The 27,345-nt window shown below is 46.2% G+C and overlaps 1 pseudogene; it reads right to left on the minus strand.

The window, feature by feature from the left end:
* Window positions 1-23,174: 23,174 nt before the first annotated feature.
* Window positions 23,175-26,262, minus strand: LOC114896545 (annotated as a pseudogene).
* Between the last annotated feature and the right edge of the window lie 1,083 nt (window positions 26,263-27,345).

Consider the following 27,345-nt stretch of genomic DNA (forward strand, 5'->3'; position numbering starts at 1 on the left):
TTCATTCACTCACTCATAAACAAGAACAGCTTGAAGGAGTGTAGTTTGACCCATTTATGAAACAGTGCCTTATCACTCGGCCTTTGCTCACTTCTCCCAGTTTTCAGGAGGAAATCGGGCAGTCTGCTATTGTTGCTCCAAATTCCTTCAAATGCTGCAACTGGAGGATTCCAACCTATGTCCTTCCAATCTATGCCTAGAGAGGAAGTTCTGTGACTTAAGTGACAGACCCAAGAGCCCCAAGTTCAGGCCCCACAGCCTGCCCTCTGGGTCTCTCTGTATCTCCTCTCTGTCTCTAGATCTTCACTTTCCCCCATGTGAGCTAAAACCATGAAGGCAGGAGACCAGGGGCCGGGCACTGGCCGTCACGGGCTCCTAGGACGGGGTGAGCAGAAGGAAATAGAGGAACAAGAAAGCCCTTCGTCAGGCCATCTCAACCTCCGCACAGCCTTGGACATAAGTGTAAATAACAAATCTGCTTTGGGAATGCAGTGCTCCGAAGGAATGGGCTAGATGGGGACCACAGGGAGACAGTGGGGGTAGGGTGGGGCAGGCAGGAGATAGAGAAGATGCAGCTGGTGGTGGGCGTACTGATGCTCTAGTCATTGTTCAGCTTTCAGTCTGCTGGTGTGAGCTGAGAACTGGAGGCGAGGCAGAGAGAGAGGAGAGGAAGGGAAGAGAGAGAACAGAGGAAAAAGAGCGGGAAAGTGAGAGAGAAAGGCAGTGGAGGGGGAGAAAGAGCCACAGAAAGAAAGAGAAAGAGAAATCCCGTGCTTGGGGAGGGGAAGGATGCTGCCGAGGGATGGCCCGGTTTGGAAATTCTAGGGGTGCTGCAATTCTGGGATGTGGTGAAAGCGCCTCAGGGTCTCAAGAAGCTAACGGTAGGCCCGTGCCAGACCATAATGACAGCCCTCCCAGTGGCTCTAACCCGCTCTGGCCTCTCAACTCCCAGGAGCACTAAATTCACACAGGCGCAAAATGCAGCCCCGTTCCAGCGCGTGCAGCCTAATAGCTATCATTCAGTTTGTGCTGCACTCGCAAGCATCACGGGCAATTAAGAAAGTTGTCTGTTGCAGTCCTGGGCTGCCATTTAAGGGCTGGAGCCTGGAGCCCTCCGATGCAACACAAATGAGCGGGGAAGGAGCGTTGTTTCCCGGGAGAGGGACCCTTGCCATCAGCTGGCAGATCCCAAAGGGAGGCGGACAAAGACTGCTGTGGGTTTGCAGGAAGGGGGGAGGAGGTGGGCGGACGAGGGACCCTGATTGTGCAAAGGACACGTACACACACACAGGCACACCTTCTCACAGGCCGGCATGCACTAGCACGTACACACATTCACCCCCACCTGGAACACAGTCCTGCAGACATGTCAGGGGGAAATATGTGTAGAGCGCGCACACACTTGCATGCACACACGACAGCTTCATGCACATGCCACCAACAACTGCACACACTCACGGGCTCACACGGGCATTTGTACCAAGTTTGCATTTTCTGGGTACATTTATTGACATAAACCCACACTCACACATTGTTAGGCACTCTCACGGACACAAATATATGTACCTATGCACACGGATAAAAGCGTGGATGCACTCAGGCTCACATACTTGCGCACATACAGACATACCCTCATCTTTTCATCCAAAATCCCAAAGCAAGATGGCTCTGAAGACCTTTAAAATATGCATACTCTAAACTCCAAGCTTCTTTCGTGGCCGTGAAAAAGAAGGGACTTGGAGACTGGGGCTGATGCATTTGTCTGGTGGAAGAGAGAAAAGAGTTAGAAGAGAGAGTTGCCCTTTCTTTGTTCTGCTTTGAGCCACAGCCAGTGTCATTTAGGTAGTTGAAAAATAATTGTTGGTGGACAGCGTCTTTCCAGGAGCCCGTCACCAGCCCCTTGACCCTGTTGCCACTGATGCCATGCTGATGAATTTTAGGCTCTCTGGGAAGGAAATTTCAACATATTCTTGATGCTGTGAAAGCAGAGCTGACACGCCTCACTTCCCCAAAGTGTCTCTTCTTCCGTAGCCTGCCCAGAGTAGGGGACCAGGTTGGATGAGTAGAGGGCTGTGTGCTGTGACTTGGCGAATTTGATTTTCTCATTTTTGAAATAGAGTTTAGAAATGTTTTCCTCCTTTTCTGAGGTTTGGGGTTTCTCCCTTTCCCTGCCTCCCTCACCCCTATCTCCCGCACTGTTATTAGGGCAAGAAAATTGGAGACCGTGTCCATTTTGAGAACATCTCCCAGAATTATTGTGCTGTGACACACGGGGAGCACAAACTGAAAACAGGAAACCCAGCTGCAAGGGCTCGTTTGAACTGGCAAACTTTGCAGCAAAGTTTTCAGCCAGAAAATCCTCAGCTTGCAGCCATCGCCCACAACACCACTTCCCTCCGTGTCTGGTTGAGAATGGAGCCTGCCATTGGCCTGATCCATATCCTGTGGTGGGGATGGTGACCTTCCCCATCAGACCCCAAGACAAAGTTCAGTGCATTTGCTGTTTTCTCCACGTGGCACATTCTGGAAGCCAGCAGCCTCTGACCACCCTCCTACTGCTGTGTTCCATGGAGCCAAGGCTCTGTTGGAAACCTGCCAAGGACATTTGTTTTGGAGGCTTTTTGGCAGTTTAGATTTGGGTCAGAAGTGGCTTCAAGAAACCTAATTGACTTAAGTATTTTCATTGTACTTTGAGCACCCTCCTCATTTTGATCTTTCAATTTCTCTTAATTGATAATGAAATGTGCTAGAAAGATCAGAATATTTGACTGCTGGGGTGCTCAGAATTCCTGGTGAGTGGACGTGATGCTACTGAAGGATGCTGACACCAACTTCAATAGAGCTTCTTCTGCAGCTCCTGGGGCTGGCACTGGGTGAGAAAGAAGTGGCAAAGGATGCTTTGGGGTGTGGTTTTCCTCTAAGACAGGGGCTAGTGTGTGTGACCTCCCCAAGAGCCATTCTGGTATTTAGAGGCAATGATAATTAGCTATTTTAATATTTAAAGGTCTTTCCCCCTGGCCAAGGAATCAAGATTATTCTGTATAGCTCTAGAGGGCTACTATGGAGTGCATCAGTTTATATTTTCTGCATAGGAAGACACCCCAAAACTTAGTGACTTAAAACAACCATTTATTTAGCTCATGATTCTGAGGGTGTGCAATTAGGGCTGGGCTCAGCAGGGCGGTTCTGCTGATCTGGACCAGCTGGGCTGATCTCAATGGTGCATCTATGGTCAGCCAGCAGGTTGGCTGTGGCCTAACTAGTCTAGGATGGTTCAAGCTGGCATGACTCAGTTCTCCTTTACGTGTTTGTTCATCCTCCAGCAGGCTACCCTGATCTCGTTCTCATGGTGTTGACAGGGTTCTGAGAGAGTAGACATAGGCAAGACCCCTTGAAGCCTAGGCTCCATAATGGCATGACATCACTTTTGCTGCATTCTATTGGTCAAAGCAAGTCATAAGATCAATCCTGCAAAGTCACATGTGAGGGGCATGGAAACAAGGAGTGGAGAATGATGACCATTTTTACAGTTTACCACAGAAGGTACAGATTCTGACTTGACATTCAGAAGCACTTTCTAAACGATCTAGAGCTGCTCAGTGGTGGGACAGACAGAACCGCCCACCACGGACTTGCTCTGGAGGAAGGACTACCTCTCAGGTGATCAGAATGGGACCAGGTAGCTTCTAGAAGCCCTTTAATTCCAAGTGTTTCTTTACTAGGACCTTATTTTCAACAACCCGGAGTAGAATATTTTCATAACCTGAGAACCAGAAGAACTGGAATAATTTCCCAAGTCCCTGATAGCCCCAGTCTTGACCCCATCCCTCCTCTCCTTCCCCTCCCCCTGCCAAATGCTGACCGGATTCCTCTCTTTCCCTTTCACCCATAATTACACCCTCTAGTCCCATGCACCTGCCCGGGCTCTGTTTGGTCAGGGATAGGGCAGAAGAGAGAGGATAAAACATGCTTCCAAAGACCAAGACTGCTGGGCTCCAAATTTACGCTATGGTCTCTAAAGAAAGATGTGTATTGGAGAGGAGAAAGGAAACAGCATGTACATATTTTTCAAAGAAAAGCACACATGCAGGGAGTGGAAAATAAAAGAAACCAATAACCCAACCCAAAGTCACTCTAAAGGAGGGCGATGTGAACTTGAGCTCTGGAACTGGGGCCAGGACAGGAAGTGGGCTTGGCCTGCACGAGGGGCATATGCCACATGGAAAACCACCCTGGGCCCAGGCTCCCTGTCTTCCTAATTCCCTTCAGCCTCCAGCCCCTGCTGACCCTGGGAACAAAGCAGCTCTGTGCTGAAGGGTTTTCAGCCCAAGCAGCCAAGACTGTGCCTTTTGTGATGGCCTGGGAGAGGAAGAATGGAGAAGCTGGTTGGACGTCTGCACGTGTGAATCACTCATGTCACGTGGCTGGGCCTGCTGCAGCGGCTCCCCGGGGACACACAAGGGCACTAGGGGAGCATGATTTGAGCCCACGCCTGGAGGCTGGTGAGCCAGCTGCAGGGTGCCCTGCTCTGAACCGAACAGCCAGGGAAAGGACAGGGAATGGGCTGGGGGTGGGGGAAAGCCTGGCCCAGCAAGGCCCTTGAAGACATTGGTGCCACGGTGAGGGCTCTGGGACCCTGGACATCTCTCTCCAAATCCCAGATCAGTTGCAGGGACTGTGTCTGATGGTCTTGAGTCACAGAACGTCTGCTTCATCCCTGAAGCCTGCAGGATCTTGGCTGGTTCCTTGATGCAGGCAGGTCAAGACTCCTTCCGCTGAGGCAGCTTTCCCCATGGACTGGAGAGCGTCCAGAGTATGGAGAAGACACCCCATTCTGCAGCAGAGAGGATACAGTGAGTCGGGCAGGAGCTGGGGGCTGCTGTGTTTCCCAGAACTGTCTGGATTCTGGCTACAAAGTGAGAAATGCCCAGGCCTGCCTGCCGGCTCCTCCGAGGGCAGATTGGAGAATGTGAACATCAGGGCAGGTGGAAGATTCAGGCCAGGCGGAACAGATTGCTGGGGGTGAGGGCAGTCCCTGTCCCTGCTTCAACTTGGAGGGGGCTTGCCCTGCATGGAGGCAGGGGTATAGATCCCATGACCCTGGGAGGTCTGAATTACATTCACCTGCCCCAGCCCAGCCCGGGTACCTCTCCCTGGTGCCCTGCAGAGGGCAGTGTGGTACCGCGGGCAGGACTCCACTGCCTCATGAGCTTTTCTTTCCACTCCACTGCCCTCCAAAATCTTTTCAAACCAAAGCTGCTTAGACACACACAACCTGAGCCCTGCTTGAATGACATGGATTTAACCTGGTGTTCTGGGCTTCCTTTGCTGAGAGAAGCACCCCCATCCTTGGCTATGCTCAGAGAGGATGCCTAACTCTCCCCCGGTCCTAAAGGCAGCTGCGTAGATGGGCAGAACTTGCTTGTACATATGTAGAGCTTTATGGTTTTCAAGACACATTCTCATGGGCTCCTCAACAGCTATGAGAGGTGTGGGAGCGGTGCAGTGACAGCACGGAGGGGCTCAACTGGTAAGAGGCAGAGCCAAGTTGGGGTGCTGTCTTCTAACCCTTGTTCCGCTGCCCACTCCACCCTGCCCCGGTGCCCCTGAAATTCAACCAGCACCATCCTTATCCCCCAAACCCTTCCCCCTCTTTGTGGTTGTATTTTCTCCCAAAAGAGAGTTGCGAAGACATCTCTACCCTTCTAGATTCTCATGCTACTCTCTGGTCAGCTGTATAATCTTGGGCAAGTCACTTCCCCTCTGTGGGACTTTCTTTCTCCATCAGGAAAATGAGGGTTTTGGATCAGATGGTGTCTAGGGTGGCTTGGGATCTTGACTGTTTGTGGTTCCATGTTTGGGCTGTAGGACCAATTACAAGTTAGCTGATCTAAATGAAGAATAAAACTCTCGAAGGGTGTGATGGGTGGAGTCACTATGTGAGTTCAAATTATGAGTCTGACCAAACTCTTGCATTTCAACTGGTTGTTTCCACGCGGTGGATGCAACCTTTGCCTCTCAGGGCTTAGGAGAGTCAGACAAAGCCACACGGGGAGTCTCTCATGCCGACAAGTGACACAGACAACGGTGGCAGTGAACACGGATGATGGTCAGTGACTGAGCCCAGGGGAGCTGCACACTCAGAAGCTCTCCGGGAGATGCTGGGGATGGAGCATGTCCCTCCGGAGGTCTTGCTTTTTCTGCGCAGTCTCTCCAGCAGCCATTTACAGTCCCAGCAGTTAGGAGGCAGCACAAAGCTACCTCTAAGGCTGCCTCAGGAGGTCTGCTCTTTTCCAAGAGGTGGACATTGGACAAAGAGGCCAACTCTCCAAGGCACAACCAGGGTCAGACCTACAAGATATAACTGGGGCGTGTGGTATGAGGAGGAGTGGAAGGCCAGAGCCTTCAAGTCAGAATTCCTTTATAACATCACGCGTCGCCATTACTTGCGGACAGAGTCAACCAGTTGATGCCGTTACCATCTCCACTTTACAGATGAAGAAATTGAGGTCCAGAGAGGTTGAATAACTAGTCCAAGGTCATATAGCTCACCAGAGGTAGAGTTAGGACTGCAAAGCACACATCCTTAATCACCACTCTGGGCTGTGACTGTCTCTCTGGGATTGGGTTATCTTCCCTATTCTCCGGACAAGAAATTACGAGATGCCATTTTAAATGGATGAATGTGCTAAAGAGGCATCTGAGGAAGAACATCTGTCATCCACACTGTTTCCAGAAATCTGGGTTATTATTTGTCTGTGTATCGATTTATTATCTATCTATCTATCTATCTACTTATCTACCTATCTTCCCTCTCCTCCCCCATCCCCAGTACCCCACCAAGCAGGAAGTATAAAAAGACCTGAAGCCTGTTCTGATTTCTATATCATTGTTCTCTGGACAGCTCTGCGGTGTGGGGAGGGTCTCAGCTCCCTCATCATCCTGAGATGAGGGAGCTGAGACCTGGCGAAGGTCAGTGACTTGTTCAAGGACCCACAGGTAGTTGGTGACTGTCCTGGGGTAAGAACCAAGATCTCCTGATTGCCAGTCATAGTGTCCTGTTGACCACAGGTGTCCTGGGGACAGAGTGTTGGCTTGGCCGGTGAGACTGGGGGATGCTGGCTTCCCAGCCATAGGGTCTCTGCCTCTGGGTACTTTGAGCTCCTGGGAGTTCTGTGCAAATATGCACCTGGAAGTCCAGCTCTGCCTTTGACAGGAACAGCACAGGATTTCGGTCCAAATGCAGGTTTGGGTGGGAGGTGTTGCGGGATTTATCCTGCACCTAAGTTCTGACGTGGGGAGGCATGAGCTTTCCTATAAGCTGTGTCAGGGCTGAGAGTCAGGTGGGAGTGCCGAGCTTTGTGCTTCCAACCAGAGCTGCCCCCACCAAGCCAGCGCTGCCGCTGGGCTGTCCTGGGGCAGCCGGAGACGGAGACAAGCCCACAGGAGGGAGACTTGGGTGAGGCTGAACGGCATTTGCACGGGGTTTCATGCCCCAGATGCACTGTGCGGCTTAGATTTCTGAGAAATGGTTCCACCCAGTCTGGGTGGCTTAAGGAAAGTCTTTTCTGGAGGCAGGGGTCTAGACCGAATGATTTTAGAGATTATTTTCTACTTAAGTTTTTCCTTCTTCTGACTAGTTTTACTTTTCTGCTTTAAAAACTGCCATGGTTAAATGTCTATAATGTAAAACTTCAACTATTTAACTTGCCAGTAAGGCTACTTTCTTATCTCATCCCTGCCGCTCCCTTTCTCAGGCCTCGATCTTCCTCTTGTTTCTATTTTCTAACCCCTGTGAACACCTGTGTGATTTTGGGCATGTCTTGTGTGTTTCAGGCTGTAATGACTAGAGCTGGGTTCTAATCTCTGCAGGCAGGCTCCAGCCAGCTGCGTGAACCTGGGTAAATCACCCTATCTTTCTGAACCTCAACTTATTCTCCTGTAAGATGGGGATAATGATATCTAACTCATCTAGTTGTTACCAAGATCTCAGGAGGACCTGTAAGTTCTTAGAACGTAGAGAGTCTCAGAATCTGCTGGAATGAGGCAGTTTGGTGAGTGAGGAAGAGAGAATCTATGGAATGTGGAGAAGACCAGATTTTTGAACTTGATTTTAGTCACAGAGTAATTGAGTTCTTCCAACGTGACATGTGAATCTGTGGATTAGCAGATGTGGCTTTGGGGACACTTGTGGTCAGTACCTGTCCTGGAATGTGAGCTTGAGTGCATGCTGCTGATGGCATTTGGAGTGGGTGTGTGGGGTAAAGGAGGTATCTGAGAAGGTCTCCCGGCACTGGGGATTCAATAGGATTCTAGCATCTTAGGAAGAGGGAAGCTGGAGAGCTAATTCACCATGTGAGATAGTTTGAGAAAGTGCTGGAAGGCTGGAGAATGAAGTTGTGTGGCATTTGTCTTTGTAGGGGTAGAGGTGGTGTTTTATGGCCCTTTAAAAGAAATTCAAGAAGGTGGGGGAGGCCAGAAGATGGAATGCTTTGAAGCTCCGTCCGTAGAAGGTTGAATTTAGGCTGAAAGAGGCTTTGGCTAACGGGTAGAGGATTCAGCAAAATATGGGGAGGGTGGAGTGAAAGGGGAGGTGGATGGGATGCTGGAATTCTACCAGCTTTTGCTTATGAGAGCACACCCACCTCGGAGAACATCTTAAAATGGCTTGTTTGTTTAATTTTTTCATTGCTTTGATGTTTCAGACAGCAGCCCTCAAAGCAGCCTACCAGACTCAACTTAGCCTCAGCGAACACTTAGTTCCAGATGATCTGTGTCTCCATGTCACACCCCCTCTGAGCCCTGCGGCCCAGGCAAATGGGCAATCTGAGGCACTTGAGAAGCTGCTCCTGATATGAGCACCACGGAGATCACCAGAGAGCCCCATGGGTGTGGCACGGTCAGGGGTAGGCTTCTGGCAAAGCTCAGCCTTCTTACCCTCGGCAGCATCTGGTGGCCATGACCTTCTCACAGTCTCCTGGAGAAAAGCTGCTATGGAAAGGAGGAGACCAAATGATTGGTGTCTTGTGTTAGCATCCTGTGTCCCTGAGTGATCTTCACAATTTCTAAGCAACTCATTCTAAGCCATGTGAGCCTGGGATAGGCTTTTCCAGGGAGAAGCAGATTAGGTGTTATTCATTTAGATTTAACTGTCTAAAAGATATTGACCTTTTAAAAGAACTGAAGTATAGTTGATTTACAACGTTGTGTTAGTTTCAGGTGTACAGCACAGTGATTCAGTTATATATGTATGTGTATATATATATATATACACACATACATACATATATATATATATATATACACACATACATACATATATATATATATATATATACACACATACATACATACATATATATATATATACACACATACATATATATTTTTTTTTCAGATTCTTTTCCATTATAGTTTATTACTGGGTATTGAATATAGTTCCCTGTATTATATAGTAGGACCTTGTTGTTTATCTATTTTATATAGACTAGTTTGTATCTGTTAATCCCTAACACCTAATTTATCCCTCACTCCCTTTTCCCCTTTGGTAACCATAAGTTTGTTTTCTGTGTCATTTCTGTTTTGTAAATAAGTTCATTTGTATCATTTTATTTAGATTCCACATATAAGTGATATATATTTGTCTTTCTGCCTGACTTACTTCATTTAGTTTGATAATCTGTAGGTCCATCCATGTTGCTGCAAATGATCTTATTTCATTCTTTTTTATGGCTGAGTAATATTCCACTGTATATGTGTATATATACACCACATCTTCTTTATCCATTCATCTGTCAATGGACATTTAGGTTAAATAGTGCTGCTATGAACATTGGGGTGCATGCATCTTTTTGGATTAGGGTTTTCTCCAGATATATGCCCAGGAGTGAGATTGCTCCATCATATGGTAACTGTATTATAGCTTTTTAAGGAACTTCCATACAGTTTTCCATAGTGGTTGCACCAATTTATATGCTCACCAAGAGTGGAGGAGGATTCCCTTTTCTCCACATTCTCTCCAGCATTTATTATTTCAAGAGATTGACTTCTTAACACTTTTCAGAAGGCCTGTAAGCATTGCAGTCTCTTCCCCTGTGGAGGAAGATACTCTTGGCTTGTGCCCAGAACTTGAAAGGGACTTTGGGTATTGTCACATCCCTGCTGTTTTCTTTCTTATCTGGCGCAACAGGAAGTTTAGCCATCTTTGGACTCCTGTTTGAGACTTCACTCCAACTGTACTAGAGGTAAGTAGTGTTACTGCAAACCCTACCAGGTGCTGATAGCATAAAGGGTTTAAGATTGCAGTTAGAGAACGTGCATTCAAATTCTGGCTTTGTCACAGTGTTCTGGGCTTCAGTTTATTTCCCTGTGAATGGGAAAAATAATGAAATCTACCTCAAAAGTTTGTTGTGAGAATTAAAAGAGATGATGAATGTGAAATGTAAAAGAAAGGAAATCATAAGCATAGGAGAAGCACTTCAAAGATGGTGTCGTTTCTTTCACCTGGGTTCCAACAAGTCTTTAGTATTTTGGGGCTGAGAGCTCTAGTTGTGTCTTTAAGAGAGTTCTAATCAACAGAAGGGCTGGGGTCCTGTATTTGGTGAGGATGCAGCCCAGTTCCATCACCCCCTTAGAATCTTCATCATGTTTCTTGGGTTGTCTTTTTCTGCAGACCAAGCAAATACAACTCTGCTCAAGTGCCCATTATCTGTAGGTTGAATATACACATCACTTGAATTGGACACATCAATTTAAAATGGAGTTATAAGACTAATCACCGGCACAGGGCCTCCTGCCACTTTGGATGACACTGAAAGAGTTCTCGGTCCCACGTGCTACCTGGCCAAGGCACAGAAAACTGTCTGAACCAAAGGCATCTTTTGATACCTCCTTTTCTTCCCTTGGGGGGATTTTCGGTCTTTCCATGTTACTTCTAATTCTTGCTCATTTGCCTGAGTGGCCTCTACCTTGTTTCCTTCCTACTCTCTTTTTTCTACTAACTGACAATGATTAAGGTTGATCTATGTTGCAAGTGAAACCAAAAGAAAAGGAATTCTCATAATACTCTTATCAAAGCAAATGAAAACAGTAGACTTGGGTATAGTTAAGAAATAAGGAAAAGAATGACAATACTCATGATATTGAGAGTGTGGGGGGCAGGCACTCATGAACTGGTGGAAATGTAGTTTGGTCCAACCGTACTAGAAGGCAATTTGGCATATGTATCAAAAATTAATAAACTCTTACATGATGATTTTGCATCTAGGAATGTATTCTGAAGAAGTGACCAGGCAAATTCACATAGTTGTATATGCAAGATGGGGAGTTTATTACAGTGTTGTTTATAAATACCAAAAATTGGAAACACAGTAAATATTCAATAATAGGGATTTGTTGACTAGATTATAGAATAGCCATATGATAGTACACTACATAGCCAATTAGAATGATGGTCTGGATTGGATGCTATTGTTAAAACTGAGAAGAGAAGAGACTACAAAATATGTATAATTTTTATATAAACAAAGTACTAATAAGTGCATAGAAAAAAATCTGTAAGTTATGCGGATTTTGTGGGAGAGGAAATTAAGCGGGATTTAATTTAAAGGAAACTTTTCTGTTCAGTTGAATTTTGATTATTTTTTTCCTACAATAAACATATATTGCTTCTTTAATAAAGAAATCACAATATTTTAAATAGAATCATGACCATTAACACAGACTTAAATAGTGTCCAGCTGACATTTCCATCAGAATCCCGAAGTCTCTATCTTTCTTTCTCTTTAGAATAGATTTGCTTCCCAGGATTCTAGGAATGTAAAACACAAACAATTAGTTCTTCAGCAATATTATTGAGTAATCTTGTGCTGAATTTACTAATTTGCCAATGATACTGTTTTCCGCTGTTTTTCGTTTATGGCATTTCTACTTCATTTGGGCTGAAGGAAAGCTGAAGAGGGATTCTTAGTCCTGTTTTCATTTTTCCATGACTGTCCTTTCCAGCTGCAGCTTTGGAGAGGAAACATTGAAACCCCAGCAGGGAGGCAGCTGCATCCATCCCAATCAGTCTGCCTGGAAGGAATCACTCTTGGGAACTGACCCAAGGGCAGAAGCTCATTTCCCGTCCTCCCAGCCCTGCCACCCTGTCTGCACTTTTCTTGGCTTTCTCTGAGCCTTGCTCCTGGAGGGCTTTTGGAACTGAGTTTAGGGTACCTGTAGCTTAGTTCTCTTTTCCAGAGGAACTTAATTTGTCCATGAGAAACGAGTTAGCATGCAGAGCCTGGAGGTGTGAGACACTTCTGTTCTGAGATCTGGAATCTTCCTGACAGTCAAGAAAGTCTTGAAGAGTAAAGGCTAAAGGCCTAAAGGATGGAGCATTTGGTTTCTGGCTTGGGTAGGCATGTTCTCTAGAGAAGGCGGAGCGATTTTGTTAAAAACAGGAAGATACGCTGGTGTGGGGTTTCTGGGCTGGCGTGAGACCGGACCCTGCTCCCCTGCAATCCTGGCCTCACACCAATGTGTGAATTCATTATCAGAGCACTTGTTAAATTCTGGGTTTCATTTAGGGCTTGGCTATGTGCAGGAGAAGAGCAGGATGGGACAGCAAGCTGAGAGGTTGGGGTGAGAAATTTGAAGGATTAGGGTAAGCTAACAGGATAGCATAAGATACAACTGGGGGTCGGGTGGCATGGACCCAACTGAGCAGTGGTCCTCTAAATTGCGAGAGGAGATTGGACGGACCCCAGTGAAGGATTGCTGCTGGTGCTGTGTTCCTTACTTGCAGTCTCCATCTGCAGAAGAGGACAGAATAAGACACCAGGAAGAAAATCATGAGACGTGGCAATCAGTATCCAGTGGAATTTTCTCCCCTGGAGAATTTGTTTTTCAGAAGGAAAGAGGTGGTCCTGGCAGGACTGGTTTGGTTGTAGCTTTGCAGAGATGTAGCGTGATTAACAAGAAGGCACACGGGGAGGGAACACTAGTTACCACCCTGGCTGCTTTTCATCCCAAACCTCTCCTCTGCTAGGAGAATTTACCACTGTGTGAGTCTTAGGTATGAAGCGTGGCTCTTGTCCCCCCATAGGAAGCTCAAAGAATCAGAACCCTATTCCCCTGTGACCCTGGAGGTTCTGCAATGTTCAGTGCTCCCACTGGAGGACTAAAGTCTCAAGAAGCTTGACAGAAAGAAGCAGGGACAGTGTAGAACTCGTTCTGGTGGTGGTGACTCCCAGAATCCAGGGTCTAGTGGTAGTGATAGTGCAATGGTGGTGGTGTCCCAGGACAAGTGACAGTAAGAATGGCACCTTAAGCAGATGGTTTCTGAGGCATAAACTTGGCTATTCTCCCTGAAGAGAGGAATTATCTGTCCTTCCTGTTGATTCTTTGAGTTACCCAATGTTGTTCCATTAACTTCTTTCCTGAGGATGAAACAAGCAGAATCACCTTTAGCTCATTTCTATAATTTGTAACCAAGAAACTGGACTGGTATATTCTTGAAGATGTTAATCTTTTCAAGAACAGAAACTTGCATTCCCAAATGAGAATATATCATAACCCTTTTCTTCCTTCCTTCCAGGTGTCCCGCTGGGACGACTTGTCACTGGAATCCCTGATTCTATCCTATGCCCCAATTGTAAGGTGGGCTTTGGAGAGTCTAGGTATTTTGAGCTGTGAGTTTTAGGGTCCCTGGGGTTTTCCTGGTTGTTGAGAGGGTTTATGTAACAGAGATAGGCTAATCTTAACTTGTCACCACTACTAACCAAACAAGGATTTATAGAAATCAGCCATGTACCATTCAGTCCCAGATTCCACCCAGACTATAGCAAAAAGATGATTCAACCAAAGAGATATATCAGCTCCACCTCCTTGAATAATACCATCTTGCATTTATGTGGGGCTGTTAGCTTTTCAGACCTCTGTTTAGTCTGCTCTCTCATCAGATCTGGGAGAGCGGTAGGCATGGAACAGTAGTTACTTTTTTTTTTCTTTTTTTTTTTTTTTTTTTGCGGTACGCGGGCCTCTCGCTGTTGTGGCCTCTCCCGTTGCGGAGCACAGGCTCCGGACGCGCAGGCTCAGTGGGCCCCCTGGAGTGGAAGCACGGAGTCTTAACAACTGGACCACCAGGGAAGTCCCTCTGTCCTTTATCTTGTAGAACTTGAGCAGGGTCAATAAAAGGGCATACATGTACTGTATCTGCCAAAGTAGAAACCTGAGGAAAATTACTCTGGAAAAAATTAAATGGATGCAATTTTTGGAAGGTAGTACCCTCAACTCTCCTGGCTCTGCGGAGGAGAGAACATTCATAACTGATCCCACTTCCACTTCTTCCTCCTTCCTCTCCTCCTTCCATCCGTTCTGTTCACAAACCTGTTCCGTATTCACCTATGTCTTTTTTTTTTTTTTTTTGTGGTACGCGGGGCTCTCACTGTTGTGGCCTCTCCCGTTGCGGAGCACAGGCTCCGGACGCGCAGGCTCAGTGGCCATGGCTCACGGGCCCAGCCGCTCTGCGGCATGTAGGATCCTCCCGGACCGGGGCACGAACCCGCGCCCCCTGCATCGGCAGGCGGACTCTCAACCACTGCGCCACCAGGGAAGCCCCACCTATGTCTTTTGATGTGGTCCTCTCATTATAGTCCCAACACTAGAGCAATTCTTGGCAGTTGGTTATTAAACAAAATACTTGAACTTAATTTTTCTTCCCCCTGCCCCTGATGGAGGAGCTGATGAACTTGGCATTGGGAAAGACGGACATGGAAGGCAATATGGAAAACAGAAAAAATAAGTCATGACTTTGGATCAGACAGGCCTAGGGTTGCTCAGTTAACAGGCTAGATTTTTCTAACTCACACTGTGACTTTGGAAAGTGACTTAGAGTATAGCTGGAGCTTTCGTGTTTGCAAGTGACAGAATCCCAACTCAAACCGCCTTCATCGGCAGATGTATTGGATCGTGTTCCTGGGAATGATGTGGTGGGGCGTGTGTCAGGCGTGTCTGATTTCAGAGGGTCAACACTCATCGGCCTGCTCCTTCCAGGTTTGCTTTTTTGTTTGTGATGGTTTGGCCTAAAAGGCATCCTCAGTGGTCTGAAAGCATGTCCACTTCAGTGACTCCCATATCTGGGTCTCCTTTCAAGTGTCCCCCTGCATTCTGCTATGGTCTGTCCCTCCTCGTCCATCTTGAGACCATCAGGGAGTCTCCAAGGACCTGGGTTCTTATGATGCTGACCCTAGAACGTGGGGCAGAGGGAGATGGCATTCCCTGAGATCCATCTAAGCTCTTGCTACCATCTTGCCCTTTCCCCCTATTTTGCAGTCAAAGCATGCTGTTCTACTGGGGCCGACTCCTGGTGACCCGACGGGGAGCTGAGCTGGATTTCTAATGTGGTGATTGGAAACACAGATGCAGTGGGGAGTTGGGGAAGAGGGAGGTGGCTGATTCAGGAAAAGCAGCCAGTTCTGCTGGGCCAGTCTGCTGCCTGGGGTGGTATCTGAGGCTGGGATCTGGACACAAGTCTGTCTCCCATCCAGATTTCTGCAGCAGGAACAAAGTGACCTGGTCCTTGTCTGTCCAAGCCTCCATGCAAGTGGTTTCTGTCAAGTTTTGTAATGTGAGAGCTTCTCTGGAGGCCGAGGCCTTTGTGCTTAGCTACAGGTTGTTGAGACGCCATTTCCAATCATTTTAGCAAGTGGATTGGCTTCCAGATTGACAGCCTTGGAAACCGGATTCCTCTGTTTGTCCCACAAACAGGTATTGCCTGTGGATTGCAAGCAGATGCAGAACACGGTGTCCAAGGCCAACTCCTGATTTTCTACAGTTTGGGGTGGGTGTGGGAGGGTGAGGGAACATGTGAAGAACCCAGAAAAATGGTGTCTGTAACCCAGAATTAATAATGGTTATGAAAACTCAGCCACCTACCTTAACTTCCCCCTGAATAAGATGTTTCTAAAGTCAAGTCGCTGAAAAGTGACATTCAAACGATTTCAGTTCTAACTCGTCCATCACTTTGAGGCTGCCCTCCAAGGACAGAGCTGATGAGAAGCAAAGAATGTTTCTGCCCCTCTTCAGGCAATAGAGACAGGAGAGAGAGCCCAGCCCTTACCCTTCCTTCCAGGTGTACATCTGAGAATCTGGTGAAATTGGTGCTAGAATTTCAAATGGATTGTCTTGTTTAATTCTTACCACAAGAAGAAAGACAATAACAACAGGAGGATCTATGGTTTATTAAGTACCTACTATGCACCAGACGCTTTATACATATAATCTCTAATCCCCAAACACTCTTGCGAGGGTGTTGTCATTACCCTCATTTTATAGACGAAGGGTCTGAACAAAGAGTCTAGAAGAAGTTGTCACTTGCCCAAATTTACATGACTCAGAAATGTTGAGACTGGCATCCAGGTGGACATATTTTCACTCCAAGTCAGGAGTGCTTTTCCTCATGGTGCTCTGGGCAGACTCACGATCTCCATCTTCCCCCAGATCCAGGACAGGTCAGGATCAGGGAAGAGAGACGTCCACTGCTCACCCAGCTCTTGGCTTCTTCAGTGTACAGCTCTTGGCTGGAATCCATTGTCCTGGTCTACCGCTTGGCTGGGAGAGGAAATGGATTAATTTGTCTTCCAAACCTCAGAAAGGTAGAAGTGGTTGGGCAGAGGGATGCCAAGGGAGGAACCAGGGGTGGAGATGGGAGGTGAGAAATTGGCTGTGTTGGTTTAGAGGACTGTTTACAGATATTTCTCAAGGTGAGGGGCATGTTCACTCGGTCTTTCCTGTGTTCTCCAAGATGATGGAGGCCTGGTCTAGGGAATTGTCTTTAAAAACAAAATTTACGGGTATTAAAGGTTTCTGATTTCTCTGATGAAGACTGGTCAGCAGGGCTCGGTCAGATTCACTTATATCTCAGGGTTGTAAGAGCATTTTAGAACTGCGCAGCTGCCCTTTTAGCCACCACCAGTGGTTCTGGTGTCCCCAGAGAATTTGGGGGAAATCTCCCAAAGGCCCCATATGGTTGGGAGGAGTCAAGGAGCCCTGGGAAGAAATGTAAAGCCGTTAACCAGAAAGATGTCCTGAGCCAGGAGCTCAGAGACAGTGATAGGAAATGGTTGCAGATTTGGAACCTGGGGCCAACTTCACCACGAGGGACAAAATCTTCAACGCTTGCTGATCGGTCAGCACGTTGGACACTCCCCTGTCCAGCCCTGTCTGCCTCTTTCCCCACTCCCAACCCTGCCTTCTGCTTTACGACTCGTGCTACCTCACGGCCCCAGTCTCCCCATTGTACTAGCCTGAGATGACCACAGTCCCCTTAAGTAGTGGTGACAGGGAGAGAAGTTTCAAGGACAGTCAAAACAAAAATAATGCTCCCCAGAGGGTGGACTCCACACCAGGCCTGCAAAGTGCTTTATGTACATTAACCTTAACCCTCTGCAGAGAGTGGGCGTCCATTTTACTGGACCGAGATTCAGAGAGGTTAAGCGACTTACTCAGGGTCACACAGCTAGGAACAGAGTCAGAATCCAAATTCAGGTCTGATGGGTTCCAGAACCCACAGCAAAGAGGACAGAGTAGAAGTGGTCTTTCTAGTCATGAATACCAACATCACTGCTCAGTTATCCCTGTGCTTGGTGTGATCTGTGGGATTCTGCGTGCTGGGTGCTGTTAGCCCCAGATGGAGAAGCTAGAGCACAGAGATTTTGAGTGAAATATCTACGGTCCCAAACAGGTCAACAGAATAAAGCAAGATGTGGGTGGTCCATTAATTCATTCCCTCTTTGCAAAAACTGCCAAGAGATCCAATCGATTGCATGAAAAATATCAACTCAGGGAAACACGTCAGTCAAACTGATAAAGACGTCAAACATCAAGACACGTGTTTGTCTAGTGAGCCAAGTGTAAGAAATGTGGGTGGGTGATGTCTTCGAATGCTGGCCAGGGTGATGCTCCTATTCACAGGATCACAGATTCCAGAGTAGGGAGACATCTGGAAAGTCAGAGGGCCTAGCCCTTACTGCATCCCTGACAAGCCATTGGCTAGCTCCTGCCCAATACACACAGTGAAAGGGAATTCACATTTTCAGGGACTGTGAATTCTGCTTCTGGACATTCTGACTTCTGGTCAATAGAAGTAGAACTTCAGTATTCCCAGCCTGAGTTCCTTTAGATGCAAATGAGGCCACCATAAGAGTCCAACACTTTGGGACCCTTTGGGAATGCCAAATGGTCTAGCCACTTTGGAATACAGGTTGACCCTTTCTTATAAAGTTAAATATATGCTTACCATAGGGCCCAGTGGTCCCACCCTTAGGTATTTCCCAAACGACAACATGCGTCCACACTAAAAGTTGTATGCGAATGCTTCATTCTTCATCATCAAAAACTGGAAACAATGAAACATCAACAACAGTAGTCCGCCGATTGGCAGATGGATAAACAAACTGTGGTGTGCCCATACCTGGGATAGTACTAGCATAGCAAGAAAAAAAGAACATAGGACTGATAGGTACGACGTCATGAATAAATCCCAAGAGCCTTACCTAAGGGAAAGAAATCACACTCAAAGGCTACATATGCTGTGATTTCATTTATATGACATCCTGGAAGAGACAACAAACAGAACGTATACATATACTGGGACAAAAGAGATTGGTGGTTGTCAGGGGCTGGGGATGCAAGTGAGGTACTGACTTCAAAGAGGCATGAGGGGATGTTTCGGGGTGATGGAAATGCTCTGTATCTTGATTGTGCAGGTGATTTTACAACTTTATGCGCTTGTGAACATTTATTAAATTGTACATCTTAAAAAGCTAAATTTTAAGTCTGACTTAAGGAAAATATTAAAAAAAGATACAGATACAAAATTGAATCACTGGATGGCCTCCATCTGTGTGGCTGCAAAAGCTTGGTCCTCATGGTGAGAATGGTAATGAGAGGACCCCTGCTCCGGAAATCTACAAGGGTTCCTGTCCACGAGGGCCTGAATCCATGCAGCCGCTGCCAAAACCTGGCCACTACTCTCTTATGGGCCAATAATTCTGATGTTCCAGCAGCTCTGTCCGGGGCTCTATCTCTGAAGCTGCATTTGGTCTGAAGTCTGTGTCAAGGCGTTTCCACCCCAGGCTGCTGATGTGCTCCCTGTGCTCCAAGCTTCTTTTTTTTTTTGCGGTACGCGGGCCTCTCACTGTTGTGGCCTCTCCCGTTGCGGAGCACAGGCTCCGGACGCACAGGCTCAGCGGCCATGGCTCACGGGCCCAGCCGCTCTGCGGCATGTGGGACCCTCCCGGACCGGGGCACGAACCCGTGTCCCCTGCATCGGCAGGCGGACTCTCAACCACTGCGCCACCAGGGAAGCCCCAAGCTTCTTGACTGTAATTTTTTTTCCTGCCAAGATGGAAATGGTTTCTTTTTCTTGGTTGTCTACTCCTTTGCGGTTCTCTCTGAAGAATTGCTTGTGTGCTTAAATCTCATGGCTTTTTTAATGTTTACACAAGACACTTTGCTCTTTATACACATGTCACCAGGGTGCCTGGGACTGAGGCAGATTAAAGCAAGGCCACCACCATGCTATTCCCAGTACCTCCACTCTCACCCTTGATGCCCAGACCCTGGGGCGATGTCCAGCACTCCAGGGTTTTTCTACCCTCGTTGCAGATTCTCCTTTGCTTCTTCCTTTCAAATTTAGCTTCTCTTGGCATGTGCTTCACGCACACCCCAAATTCAGCATGCCCTTTTCTATGTCTGAACACCAAGTTTTTCTACGGTTCAAGTTCTTTCCCCAGAATATTCTAACACTCTATGCAAATTAGCGTTGTAAATAAATTTTGGGCTTGGAGGAGTATACCTAACTTCAGATGTTTGCGATAGTTCAATTCTAATTTTGGCTAAAACCTTTTTTTAATTATTATTATAGTGAAGATGTTTTTGCCTCTAGCATCTTCTGTGTATTGTCCCCATTCTTCTCCTCTTCTGCTGAGCTGAGCAAATCTAATGCCTCTTCTGGTGACAGGGCTTCAGCTACTTGAAGACAATGGTCATGTTTTTCTGGACTCTTCTATCCAGGCTGGCTTAGCAAGAAGCCCATGTCTGTTGAGAAGACTTCATCTGGAGCCCTGAACTAAGACGTGGACCCTGGAGGAGAGAAGAAAATAGAAAAAAAGAGAGGGAGAGGTGGCTCAGCAAAGGACAAGCAGAGGCACCCACACCAGCAGCCCCGGAAGAGGGACAGCCCTGGACCCACCTTTGCTTCCTATGCAGGAACAACCTGTCCTTGCCACGTCATTACTGAGCAAAAAATCTCCTTCCCATCAGAGAATCTGGAGTGAAATGATACTACCCCTGAAAGCTTTCCATGGAGTTATTGGCATGTTTTTGAATAAATTATTTTTACTTTTTGGCCCCAAAGTGAATTTAGCATCTCCTAGGAGTATCAGCTTAGGCTGGATTTGGGGTAGAGGCTTAGAAGGAGGAAAAGTCCTGGTTTTAATGGAAGAAACACCCCAGACACGTGGGGAAAAGACCCAAAAACTAAAACAGAGAGGCGTAGTGTACCCAGCCCTCCTCAAAGCACCTGGGAGTTGGCACTGTGTGTGCAATTCTGGTGCTCAATCAAGGTTGAAATATAACCCAAACATTGGTGAGTCCAGGGGCCAACTCCCTACATTTCTGGAATGGTCTCACTGAGAATTAGAAATACACTTTATGGATCAGAATTCCTCTTAGTCTTTACCACCCAGGCTGCCTCTTCTGTCTTTATTGGACAAGACCGACCCCATTCTGAGCACAGCAATGTTGTCTGAGCACAGATGGAGACCCCCTTTCCTCCCTCTTCAAAATTCTTTCCTGGAGAGGGCCCTGTGTTTATTTGGAAGAAATATTTTGAGTTACTGTGGGTGCAGGGTGACACCCAAGGGTATGCTCAAGTAACAAAAGAGGCCTTCGGAACTCGTGCATGTAGGACAAGGAGGGGGATTTGTGTTGTTCCTGGGAGGGGAGAGAGGAGAGAAAAGAGTAGAAAGAGGTGAGAGAGAAGCCAGGATATGGAAGAGACCTGGACGGTGCTCCTAACTCCTGGAAGGTTTAATGTATAAGTAAGTTATTAAACTCACATTATGGACTTAGTGATGAGTAGACTAGAGAAGGGTTGAATATTGTGCCTAAACTTGAGGGCTAGAGGCCAGAGACTGTGGCAGGGATGCAGGAACTATCAGTCTGAACCTGAGTTACATTTGTTTCTTTGTTTATTTTACCCATTGAACTTGAGCTCCTTCCTCTGGTGGCTCCACCTTTGCATTTCCAGTGCCTAGCACACTGCCTGAAACATAAAAGGCCCTCAATCAATGTTGTTTAAAAGAAAGAAGGATGGAAAGATAGGAAGTAAAATCTTCTAATTTTGCAAGTAATAAAGAGTAAAAGATAATTGAGACTGTCTCAGAAACTTCAAAGATAATCGACACTGTCTCAGAAACTTCAAAGTCTCAATATTGATTTCTTATAAAGCTTTCTGATTCATTCAAAGGAAAATGGAATCTGTTAAACTTCTCTTAAAACATTGTCTCTTTTATCTTGACACTGTCTCTTCTTTAAGTCCAGCGCAGAGGCACCTGCTCCTTGAAGCCTCTTCTATGTCCCTGACTGGACATCATGGTACATGACCTAGAATCATGGAAAATTAGGATTGAGAAGGGACATTAGAAGTCTCTTACAGGGACTTCCCTGGTGGTGCAGTGGTTAAGAATCTGCCTGCCAATGCAGGGGACACGGGTTCGAGCCCTGGTCTGGGAAGATCCCACATGCTGCGGAGCAACTAAGCCCATGTGCCACAACTACTGAAGCCCGCACGCCTAGAGCCTCATGCTCTGCAACAAGAGAAGCCACTGCAATGAGAAGCCCACGTACCGTAACGAAGAGTAGCCCCCGCTCGCTGCAACTAGAGCAAGCCCGCACACAGCAATGAAGAACCAATGCAGCCATAAATAAATTAAAAAAAAAGTTCACTATATATTTTAAAAAGTCACTTACAGATAATCTGATTCCTGGACCTTTCTTATGTCACTTAATACTTTCTATCTTAGTTTGTTTGTTTTCTAAAATGTCTTTTACTTTATTCTTTATTTTATTTTATTTTTTTTTACATCTTTATTGGAGTATAATTGCTTTACAATGGTGGGTTAGTTTCCGCTTTATAACAAAGTGAATCAGTTATACATATACATATGTTTCCATATCTCTTCCCTCTTGATTCTCCCTCCCTCCCACCCTCCCTATCCCACCCCTCCAGGCGGTCACAAAGCAATGAGCTGATCTCCCTTTTACTTTAAAATGAGGTCTCTCTGGGCCTGTCAACATAGATGTTGTTCCACACATGAATAAACCTAAGTTGAAAGCATGAAACATGATTGGCATAACGTTGGTGCTGGAAAGTGCTTTGCAAATGTTTTACAAGAAATAGATACTACTATTTCAAACCAATATGGCTTCCTGGTGAATGAAAGACCCTTTTGTTCAGTACAGCCCCTTGAGTTAGGATACGCAAAGTGGACTTGGAGTTTGGATTTGGAGCAGGAATTGGAAGAAGTCCAACTGGCATTCCAGTAGTAGCGGTGAAGGGCCATCTGGGAGGGAGCAGAAGAGGTGAGGCAAAAATCGATGGGCCAGTGAGATGCTGCGAGTTGGGGGTGAGGGCTGACGTGGCAGGGAAAGCATGCTGTGGCAGCATCTGAGAGTCAAAGTGGGGCGTGTCCGTGTTCTCATGATGTAACCTTGCCCCCTTCTCCATTTCCTGCAAACCTTGAGTTGGATTTTTGAGCAAAGTGGACAGTTTCCCCAGGAACTCATAGACATCTTGAGAAAGGCATTGATCTTCAACAGGATGTACAATAGAGGTATGAGAAATCCTACCTAGAGTTTAAAAGCAGGGAGACCCCAGCAGATATCTGGGTTACACAAGATTACTTAATATGTTGGAAATCTATGTATATACAAATAAGTGTTTCTTTTTTACATCATCACCTTGAAATTTACATATTTAAAAACCGGAGATAGAGATAAAATTTATACATAAATAGTCAAATCTCAGCTGTAAAGTACAAAACATCAATTGAGTGCCTTTCATATAGTTTTTGTCTTTCTCTGGTATGAATTTGGATGATGTCATTATTACACAAGAGAACTGAAGATCATCACCAATGTGAAGTGGGGACACTTGGGCAAAAAGATGGTGTTAGTGATATATTATCCCAACAGGTTCCACAGTAAAGTCTGATAAAAAGTTTTCACACCTCATTATACACCCAAAGCAGAAGATATGGATGTGGCATATCTACAAACCAATCCTGAGCCAGGAGCCTGGTGAAATCTAGGGTTGTGACACTTCCAGTGCCATAGGAGAGAATTACTGCTATGATAAGCTGTGAGGCAATCCCTAGCCAGATGGCTTTATTTCTGGAAAGACCTTGCTGGAAGATGAAATTGCTCCAGGTCTTCTTCATGATCAGATATGCTATTTGGTAGTTCACAGTGCCAGTAAGAGCAGCTGTGTAGCCTGTACATTATAGGTATTTCCTCTGATACCTCGTCCATTCTTGTCCATAGCAATCGCCCCTGTGATTCATGCTGTTATTCCTCCATTGCTCCAGAGGTTAATGAGAGTGCTGGGCCTAAATCTCCTCTGTGCATACATGGTGACATAGACAACGAAAGCTCCTGGGCTTGCATGAGGCCAGTGTGTTGGCAGGACTACATGGCAAGTGACTTGTTCACCAATCTGTCCATTTTCTTATGGTGGGGTTTCTGGTTCAAAATGACACTTTCAGCTTTCTCATAGGATAGAGCAATAAGGGAGTTAAGTCTGTGCCCAAATTGATGAACAAGATAGTAATGATGCCAGTGATCAGGGAAAGCCCAACAACAGTGTAGATCAAAAAAAATGCAAAGCTTGGCAATGTTCTGGGTCAGAGTATAAGCAATAATCTTCTTTAGGTTGTCAAAGATTAGGTGGCCTTCCTCTACCCTGTGGTTAGAGATGCAAAGACATCACTGTCATCCAGTAAGACTGTGTGGCCTGCACTTTTGGATCCATTAGAACCTGCTACCCTCATGGCAATCCCAACATCTGCATCCTTTAGAGCTGGAGAAGCGTTAAGTCCATCCTCTGTCACGGGAACAAGTGCATCTGTCTCTGACAGCCCACATCAGTGATTGGCTTCTGCTGGAGGAATGTCTGAGCAAAGGTGGTTTCCAAGTACTTGGTTAAGAGCTCATCCAAGGTGCTCTTGATTTATGTCCTTCAGCTCCATACTGGACATCACAGTGGCTTTACCCTATTTGTGTACTTGCTCCATAGCAAGGTTGAGGCTTTTTCAATGTCTTCCACCATCTATCTCACTGTTGGCTGGAATGATACCTGGCAATAGTGTTGGCTGTGAAGGGATGATCACTTGTGACCATAACAACCTTGACCCCAGCACTCTGATATTTGGTAAGTACCTCAGGCACAGTGGACCGAAAGGGATCAGTCCTTGACAAGAGCCCACAAATCAGAAACTGGAGGTGGGAAAGGTCATGACATCTGTCAAATGAGTAGGCTTCTGGGAACTTGATTGCTGGCAGGAAGAGGTGACAGAAACCCAGAATGTGGCTCCTCCAGAACCCCTAACTCCATGTACATGGTGTGGAAGGCCTTAGCTGTGCCCTTGACCCGAGGCTGCTCTAGGACATCAATAATGATGGTGCTGCACTTCTCTAGGATCTTCTCAGGGGCCCCTTCATCATCGTGAGGCAGCATCTGTCACTGGGGTCATCCATCTCATGTATGGGGGCTGAAATTTGTTGGTAGAATCAAAAGGGATTCCAGGCACTTTGCAGTCTCATTTCCTAATTTCTATCACATCCCCCAAAATGACCTCTGAAAATGACCTCCAACCACAACTTTCTCCATGATGGTTTCTTGTGTCCTTGTTTGAACTCAACTTGGTTATACAGTGTTATTATCTTGAATAAGGAGGCCCAGATTCCAGGGCTTCAGGCAAGGAGTTGGTTTTTCTGTTCGTCATGTGTCAGCCACATAGATCTGCTTGTCACACCGCACATGGGTTCTGTTGTGAGTCTGAGGGTCGATCTTGTCAGAGCAAATGATAGAGGCGGAACTGAGGTCTTCACTGCTTCCAGGTTCATCTCCAGGCAGTTCTTGGCCACCTGTTTTTCTGTCATTAATGGAGTGACAGTGGCAATCACCAGGAGGTCCTCAGGTGCATGGGCCACAGTGACACCAATGAGGAAGGTGGTGGAGTCCAGGACATACTTCATGGACACTGTGATAATAAAGAAAAGGATGCTGGTGAAGTGGCCACTTCTGCCACAATACAAAGTGCTCAATCTCAGTGGCAATGGCTGTCTTCCTATTGCCAATTCCTGAAGCCATTGAGGCAATCTGTCCAATGATGGAGTCATTGCCTGTGTTGGTGATTGTGCCAGTTGCCACACCTTTAAAATAAGTTGTAGAAGAGAAGCCAGTGTTCTTTGTTTCAAGGGGATTGCCATGAGTAAAGTCACGGGAACAGGAGTGGGGCTCAGGCCTCCTAGTGAGAGATAAATGATCTGTTTTAGCTCACTGAGAAGCCAGCCACCTGATATCCCTAGGAATTTGGTCTCCACCCTTAATCTCCACCATGTTCCGGACGATTAGCTACTCTTCAGGGACTGTACTCTCCCTTGCATCCCAGATGACAAAAACTTGGAGAGGAATAATTTACTGAATCTTAACATTATGCTGGTGCTTTTCACTTATTGGAAATAAGCAAATATCACCCCAACCAGAGCAAGCACAGAACCCAAATACACACTGTCTAAGCATGCGCACCTATCATTGAAGTACTCAATTCCAAATGCAAGCCAGCATAGGACAGCTCCTGTCCATAGAAGGATGGGGAAGCCCCACACCATCTACTGGGAAATTTGACAATCCCTCATGTTTCTTTGAAAGGCCTGAGTGTACTGGGGCTGTCCTGAACCAAGAGCTCTTCAGCTGTCATGCTGGACAGCACTGTATCTCATTTGGACCATAGCTCTCTTCCAATTCCTTATTGCTCAATTTCTGATCTTCTAGGTGAATTCTTTCTTGCGTTCCTCTTTCTAGTGATTCTTTATGAGTTCCTAGCAGTTGTACTTCAGGATCTGGTACTTCTCCTGGCCATCCCCACTGGGTGTTTTCTCTATGTCTTTAGTTCCACTGAGCTTCACAGAGTAAGTTTTTGGTGTTGTTTTGCCCATGATGCTGATGACACGGGTGCTTGTGGAATGAAGTTGGTCACAGAAGGGCACAGTTCCAGGGTGTGAGCTGTACTAAGGGCCTGGAACTAAGGGGTCCAGCTGCAGTAGTTTGAGGTGGGAGACCTGAAGGGCCAGTCTCAGACTGGACCCTGTGCTGCTGAAGCCCAGTGGGTTCAGTGCCTGCTCATAGTTTTCTATCTTATTTCTGCTCATTTAAAAATCTACTCTACCAGGTTGAAATCCTCCTGAGAGCAGAGCCTGTGTTTGTCTACCATTGTATTCTCAACACATGGGGATTCAAAATAGATATTTGTTGAATGACTAAATGATCTCATAATTTGTGACCTGTGGGTTTTGGCCATCTCTTGACAAAGTAATATTAGCCTCTGACTAGAAGAGACAGAGCCTGGACGAATGTGCTTCATAAAGAGAGGAGCTTGAACCAGGTCAGCACTTCTCAGCTGAAGCCTCTGGAAATCTTTGCAGGGAATGAGATACACAAGTCAATCTGAGCCTCAGTTTCTGCATCTGTAAAGTCAGGATGAAAATAGGGGAAAGGCAATATTTACCTCTTGGGGTTGTTAGAATTAAATGAGATAATGCACATAGAGCACTTAGAACTATTCCTTGTACTTAGTAAGCACTCAAATTTAGTTATTAATGTTAATATTACAATACATGATCATAATAAAAAAGTAATGTCTTGTAGGGACTGTAGATTCTGTAGCTCTATTTCATTCTATTTGTCAACTATTAACTGCCTATGACACATGAGAAATTGTGGAGGAGGAAAAACATTTGTCTGATTTACCATAACTTACTAACCCAGAGATGGTGAGCCACCAGCAGCATCATCTTTGTCCCTGCAGATAGAGTGCTCATTCTAGCTCACGATGACATTTTTGGTAGTTATTGACTTTGGAAGGTTCATATGGTGGTCTTTCAGCCACCTTCTCAAGAGAAACAGATATATGCATCACCCTTTATGGAGCTCTTTGAAGGAAGGGAACATGTTCCCTTCATCTCATTATCCTGCACACCTAGAACACACAGGAGATGCTAAATACACTTTTTTTTTGGTAA

The sequence above is a fragment of the Monodon monoceros genome, unplaced genomic scaffold (genome assembly GCF_005190385.1).
Source record: "Monodon monoceros isolate NGI ecotype Baffin Bay Population unplaced genomic scaffold, NGI_Narwhal_1 Super_Scaffold_16, whole genome shotgun sequence".
Classification (NCBI taxonomy): Eukaryota; Metazoa; Chordata; class Mammalia; order Artiodactyla; family Monodontidae; genus Monodon; species Monodon monoceros.